The sequence below is a fragment of the Rutidosis leptorrhynchoides genome, chromosome 9, assembly GCF_046630445.1.
Source record: "Rutidosis leptorrhynchoides isolate AG116_Rl617_1_P2 chromosome 9, CSIRO_AGI_Rlap_v1, whole genome shotgun sequence".
NCBI classification, from domain to species: domain Eukaryota; kingdom Viridiplantae; phylum Streptophyta; class Magnoliopsida; order Asterales; family Asteraceae; genus Rutidosis; species Rutidosis leptorrhynchoides.
Genome location: NC_092341.1, coordinates 64,761,896 through 64,770,139, shown reverse-complemented (window position 1 = coordinate 64,770,139; position 8,244 = coordinate 64,761,896).

Below are 8,244 nucleotides of genomic sequence, written 5' to 3'. Positions count from 1 at the left end.
CTGACCTAAATCAAGAAGCGCGTGTCTTTCGGAAGACTTTACTTCCTTTTAATGATGGAATTGATTCATCGTGAAGATCCATCTTTTCTTTCAAATATATTACAGTAATTTGGGTAAAACTGATTAGTTTAGTCTAAAACAAAAGTACCTGCAATAAGCTTGTATAAGAATATGTGAAATATATTTTAAATAACTTGGTAAATTCTTCTCACACTTAGCTTTTATTTATATTTTTATTTTCCTTTTTATTCTCCTCTATTCCATTCTTAAATGAATTCAAGCATTTTGAGTTGTTTCTCAATTTATGTCCTTTCCGAGGTAACAATAATTTCGGTATTAATACCTAGTTTTATCGTTCATAAATATGTATAAACATGATTTTGAATACATTTAGTTGAAATTTTTTCAAATTTTCACAAAATTTGGCAATTTAACTAAGTGTATCAATTAAATGTTTAAACAGAAAGAATTTAACCCCTTCTCACACTTAAGATCTTGCAATGCCCTCATTTACAAGAAATCAGTAACAATTTAAATTATTGAGGGTGATTAGCGTAGAAAAATGATTAAAATTTTTACCAAAGTTTCCAAACATATTGTTGTTTGTTTGTTGAATGATAAATGGGGCACATCATATGTTCATTCTGTCTTGTTGTTACATAACATTTGTTTTTCGTTTTGTCGTCAAAATTAGTAGCTTTTGCTGAACTTAATGTCAGTCTTTGAAAGTTCGCTTTTTTACCCTGTTTTGTACAATTGACAATATACATACATACATACAAATATAAACATGCATGGTAATTTGAAATGGGACTTAATATCCCACTTTCAAATTATAAATGAAATATTAGTAAGAAAATAATAAAAATGTTAAAAATTACATAAAAGTATCACAATATTATATATTTAAACATAAGTAAATGAAAATAATAAAAATATAAAAATCACCAACGGAACTGTTTCAATCTGGATAGGGGTTCCAGTTCATGTCATTGCTCGAGTTCCATGGTTGGTGATAGGTTTCCTGGTAGGCTTGGTTAGGGTCATACAGGGTAAAGGGTGGTCGCATATCGGGCGGATGTGGCGTATAAAAAGCAGGTCGAGTCGGGACGTAGTTATGTGGTACCTGATATGATAGCTGGCTCATGATCTGATGCTGATGATAGTGCCATCTATCATACTGGCGTTGCCTGGATTGCTCGTACACATTCTGGGCGTGCCACTACTCATACTGATATGATAGCTGGCTCATGATCTGATGCTGATGATAGTGCCATCTAATGTCATCCGCTTCTTCCATTTCCTCATCCGAACCCCTTTCTACCTGTGGATGGTTGCCCTGATATTGTATTGCCTGATTTCGTCTCCGAGTCAATACCTTTGCACCTTGATAGACCTGCACACCTAAAGTATCTTCTTTTTCCCTAACCACCATCATCGGACCCCCTTGTTCCCTATCTACACCTAAATACTCTCCAATGAGAGTAACAAAAATACCTCCTCCTATTATTCCCCTGTCATGTATACCATCCACCATTTTGGATAGATAAAAACCAACACAGTAGGGGATATTAACAAAGCCTCTAGTGGCTCGAATGCACTTAAGGTAAAATAAATCGTGTAGAGTCATTTTCTCCTTGTTGTTACCTCTTTGTGTAATCGAGTTTGCTAAAAATCTGTGTATTATACGAAGCTCGGCTTTGTTAATATCTAAATAGGAGTGTCTTCCTCCCCGTGAAAAAACATCAAAATTTGACATACACCTCCAGATGGCGTTAGCGTCAAAATCTCTATCTACCCTCTCACCATGATAAATCAAAGTTATACAATCTGGTGATAATAATTCAGCGGGGGTATAAATCTGTAAAGCCCTGGCCATGTCCAGCATGGACATCCTGTACATCCTACGGCCAAGTAAAAATCTAAGAAAATTCCTATCGTCTAACCTATCTACATCCTTATCAAGTGCTATAGTACTCATTAGCTCAACACACCACTCCTTATATACAGGTCTACGAGTGGTAAATAAACGTTTCCAATCGGGAAAAGAAGAGTCCCCATACCTTTGGATCAGTAGCAGTCTAACTGGGTTTGAGACGACCCGTCCTAATCTATAAGGACGAATACAATAACATATGATTACATCGCGAGGTACTTGACCTCTATATGATACATTTTACAAACATTGCATTCGTTTTTAAAAGACAAACTTTACATTTCATCGAAAGTTGACTAGTATGCATACCATTTCATAATATCCAAACTATAAACGACCTAATATGTCATTTACTTAATAATAATCTCAATTGAACTTCAACAACTCGAATGCAACGTCTTTTGAAATATGTCATGAATGACTCCAAGTAATATCTTTAAAATGAGCAAATGCACAGCGGAAGATTTCTTTCAAACCTGAGAATAAACATGCTTTCAAGTGTCAACCAAAAGGTTGGTGAGTTCATTAGTTTATCATAATCAATAAATTCCATAATTTTAATAGACTACAAGATTTTCATTTCCATTTCTCATAAAAATCATTCATATGGATTGAACACCTGGTAACCGACATTAACAAAATGCATCTAGATTATCCCCATATATAAATATCGAAGTACTAAAGCAGTTCAAATTCTCTGACTGGGGCTTGTCAATGGCCCGTAGATCTATCTCTAGGATTTGCGTCAATTTGTGGCAATTATAATAAACACCAATTCTTAGGTTACCAAGTTCAACAAGGGCGATATCCGGTATAACAATTCAACCATAGAATGTAGTTTCGATTACTTGTATCTATTTCATAAAACATTTATAAAAGCGTATGTATTCTCAATCCCAAAAATATATATATTGCAAAAGCATTTAAAAAGGGAGCAAATGAAACTCACAATACTGTATTTTGTAGTAAAAATACATATGACGACATTGAACAAGTGAACAATGCAGGGTTGCCTCGGATTCACGAACCTATATCATTCGTATATATATTAAAACTTATACTCGTAATCGAACAATTTCATATATTATAACTTTATATATTATTTATTTAGTTTGTAAATATAATTGAAAATGATTATTATTTATATAATTTTATATAACTATTATTCATCATTAATAATAATAAAATTGTATATTAAGGTTTATATATCATAAAAATATATATTTATATTTTAATTGATATCTTTTATATATAGCTTAATTGATATCTTTTTAATAATAAAAATATAGTGTTATATATTTTTATATATTTTTATAAAAACATCTATTTTTATTGGTTCTGATAATGATAAAAATGATAGTAATAATATTGATAGTAATAATAGTAATAATAATGATAATGTTAACTTTTGAAAATGAGATTTGTAATAAGGATAATAACTTTACTACTAACGATAATTTACTAAAAATGATGTTTTTACTAATAAAGATAACCATAGTAATAGTAATAATAATGATAACTTTAACAATAATACATATGTTAATGATAACAATAATAATACAAATAATTACCAAATGATACAAATACTAATAATAATGATAATAATAATAGTCATAATCCTAATAATAATCATAATACATATATTAATAGTAGAAATGATAAAATTAATGATAATAATATTAATAATACTAATAGTACTTAATGATAATTTCATAACTAATATTCATAATAAAAATAATAATAGGTATAATACGTAATATTAATAATAATAACAACACTCCTACTTAATAATAATTACAAATAATAATAACAACAACAACAATAATAATCATAATAATAATTAATAACTAATAAAAATAATAGAATTTGAAAACTACCTCAAGTGATAAGCCTTCAAAAATAATAAATGACTTAGATGGGACTCGAACCCGCGACCTCTCGTTCCCCGCTAACACCTCCCAACCGTCCAACTAATTCAGTTTTTCTGAATTTAAAGTACTCTATATTTATTTATCTTATTATTCCTGTGTTCGATATTTTCTTCTTCACAACCAAATTGACTAGAGATCAAATCCAGTTAATATGAGTTTTTGAGATTTGAATTATATTAGAATTTGAAACCTAAAGGACCTGTGATAAATTGTTTGTGTTTATAGAAATTGAAAAAATAAAAAAAATTCACAGACCTTATGAACACGCTATGAACACAAATTCAATCTCAAAATCGTAGGCTGTTATAGCACACGATTCCTTCATGAAAAAGGTTCTAAATGATTATTAGAAACTATCTGGATCATCAATTAAACTTAAAACATCAAAACAAACTCGAATTTAATGATGAACAAATACTTTGACTTTTGAAACATAAACTTTAACTCCAAAATTGAAACTCGATACAAAGAATTGGAATCTGAAAACTTCCAGTTAGTTTAAATAAATAATTCCTAACACACCTGCATTTTTACATTTTGAAAAATGATTCAAAATCGAGCTATTGTAAAAATGTATCAAGAACAGGGGAACTGACGGTTTCCAGTTTAATTTTTTTTCTGTTTCTAAATTGATAACTAATAGGTATTGTGATTGATAATGATAGTGAGAAGTTGACTGGTTTAGTAAACGAAGGAAGGATGATTAATTGATATATATGTTGAGTGAGTATCGACATTAAGAATCAAACAAATGAAGAAACAACAAAACAAAAGAAATATATAAAAGTAAATAAAGCAGATATCAATTTAAATCAGATTTTGGAATTTGTCTGAATTAGTGGATTCGATTAGAAGACAATTTGAGATTTCAGATAGTGATATGAACAGCATTTGATTAGTTTTTGGATTTTTATAAATATATATAATCAATATTTATAATTTGTAAATATATTTGTATTAATAATAATTATACTTTTATTAATAATACAGAACATATAATAATAATAATAATAATAATAATAATAATAATAACAATAATAATAATAATAATAATAATAATAATAATAATAATAACAATGTTAATATCAAATATAATGATAATTATTAATAATAATGTTAATAATGATATTAATAATGATAATATTAATCATTATAATAGTAATTATAAAGGGATAATAATAATATTATTAATGATGATAAATATAAAAATAATGATTATTAATGACAAAGGAAATAATAATATCTAATGATAATACAAACAATAATTTGGATATAATAAGTTATGTATATCAAATTTCATATTTATATCATAATATTATCAATATTAATATTTATTTTAATAATAATAATAAAAGTAATAATATTATTATAACAACTATATTTTAATTTCTCGAACATTCAGATTAACTTACTTAAATATCAATCGAATCAATCAACGAGTGCTATTATTGTTTACAAAATAATTATTAATATATATATATATATATATATATATATATATATATATATATATATATATATATATAATATCAATACATTTAAATATATGTTGCAAGTTATTTATATATCTAATTCTAATAATTAATATTACAACTTATTGTATAATCAAATTACGTTATTTAAACAAAGACATTTTTTTAATCAAATTCTATTATATCGAAAAACGTTTTCGCACGTTTTGAAACTAAATCAAGTAGATATTATGAAATTTAGTCCTCCACTAACTTTTGTCTAACTCTCGATAAATGACACTTTATTTTCACTTGTAAATTACTTTACCATTTATTCCGAATACCGTTAAAAAGAAACGATTTCTCAAATCAACGTGGGCCTCGTAACAAAAACTTGTAATAATAACATGATCCATAAGGGACTTTGTAAATATCTTATAATCTCATCGATAAATATAATAAACTTATATTGAAACAAAGTACGTTCATGTAAAGTATTATACATCTAATACTTTGTTAACGTTCTCAAGTTATAATATATATACATATATATATAATCATATTTATTTATATAATGGTTCGTGAATCGTCAAAATTTGGTCGAGATTAAATGAATGTATGAACACAGTTTTAAAATCCTTGAGATTCAACTTAACAAACTTTGCTTATCGTGTCGGAAACATATAAAGATTAAAGTTTAAATTTATTCGGAAATTTCTGGGTCGTCACAGTACCTACCCGTTAAAGAAATTTCGTCCCGAAATTTGATTGGGATGGTCATGATTGACAATAAGAATGTTTTCATGACAAATATGAGTTGGTAAATAGAGTTTTATCACCATTGAGTAACATGGATAAAACGATTCGGTTACTTGTAGAGTACGAGTGAAGCTATCACAAAAGAATGAAATGAGAAATAAAGTTTCGTCTTAACTTTTGACGTTGTCATGGTGGATTTCCGGAATTTAAGGAATTTAAAAGAAAATCTTTGGAAATCTATAAGATCTGATTCTTCGGGATTTATGGAAATTATGATCTCTATAATTAGATGTGATCATCTGTCTCGATTGCTTTGTCTGATATTTTCACTCTAAATGAACATCTTCCGCTCCATTACTCCCCACCACTCTCATTTTCTATATTTTAATTCATTCTTTCAAATCATCAGTCAATATGCTTCATCCAGTTTTAATTCTGGATATATTTCTGGCCTTCATATCGATCATTCTCCCTTTTCATCTACCACCAGAGGAATCTGTTTACTTCTACTTCGCTCTTGGGGTTATTATGTTTATCATACTCCCGTGCCTTTATATTGCTATTCGTATTAATGTACACGGTTTGTGATTTCGATGTTGTTGTTGATTTTTGTATCTTCCCTTATGTTTCGGTGCTCTTTGCCTTTTTATTCTCCTCTCGATCTCTAGCAAAACGATTAACGGTCCAGAATTTGTAAGTATGGAGTTTCGAATGAACTTAATGTTCTAAACAAGAAAGTACATAATAGCACGATTTGATTTGTCAATTTACCAGAATCTCTGAGAATAGAACTATCAAGAATATACTTTCTTGATATGTTCAGAAGTTAATCAGAAAGAAGAGTTATGTAACATGACACATGATGACGGTATGATCTGTGAATCATCACGTTCCATTAGAAACTCAGCATGACTTACTGTAATATAATCACGTTGATCAAGTGTCATTATATTATACTAACTCATGCATCAATTTCCAACACTACTTCAAAATCATTCATAATTCAAACTCAAATTTTAGAGAAATTTAGAAACTAAAGTAGTTTCCTTTATGATGTAATATAGATAGCACGAAGAGATAAATAATTTCGGATGAGAATATTTATGAAAATATCTTCAGAAATATCGAAGATATTTATGATGATATTTTGGAATTTCTAACTTCGATGGTTGATGAAGAAAGATTTTTCGCAAGATTTTAACATGACTTCGGAGCATGATATTCTCTAAAGATTTCAACGGATCCAGAATTACCTGGATTCTTTGAATATAGGGTATGGTCCTTGTATTTGTCCTTAGTCTCCTTCGTGGTTAGCTCAATCCGTTTTCTAGTTCCAACTTTTCTGAGCTTTTCCAACATACTATTCTTTATCATCAAACTTCCGATAATTAAGGTCGTTTACAATTTTTGCTGCTTCATCAGCATTTTTACACTTTCGGAGAACTAGTTCGCAATTTAGGGTGTTTTTCAGAAACTTCACATTCGAAGTATGTAAGTTCAGAAGATAAACGTTATATGTACACATATAACTGTTGGCGTAGACATGCTGCGAGACTTCAAAATACTGATTGCTGATTCCCAGTAATTGGCATGAAATTTCTTGTTACAAGATGCGGATGAATAAATGATGGGGTTTCCAATGAATAGGTACAGTGATTTTTCGGAGAGGCTTAAAGATTAATGAAGTTGTTGGTAAGTTTACTGCTAATGTGGTGAAACATAAACGGTTCCCCGGTAACGAAGGCGAAAGGGCAACGTGTATATCGAGATTATAATAAGATTGTTTCAACTGAAAAATCGAGGTTGACTTGCTGAAGCTGTGACAAAACTGGCTACATTGAAAAGGAATTGAAAAGTCATTTTTTTTTTGCTAATAAATGCCAAAGGATTTGACGCAGATATGTGTTAAATTATGACTTTAGTTTCGAGAGCTTTTTAGGTATATAACTGTGGGTAATATGTGGTTGGATCATCATCTCGATTGTTCATTATTTGAAGTGTCTTCATAAATTTCGGAGGGTTTGAACACAGATTATAATCGTTAATATACATATGATGTTCTAACACAGTTTTAAAGTCAAAGTATAGCTTTGATAGATGTAAGAATCTAAGAGTGATGATTTTGGTTATATCTCAAGTTGAATTCTGAGATTTAAAAATCAGAATA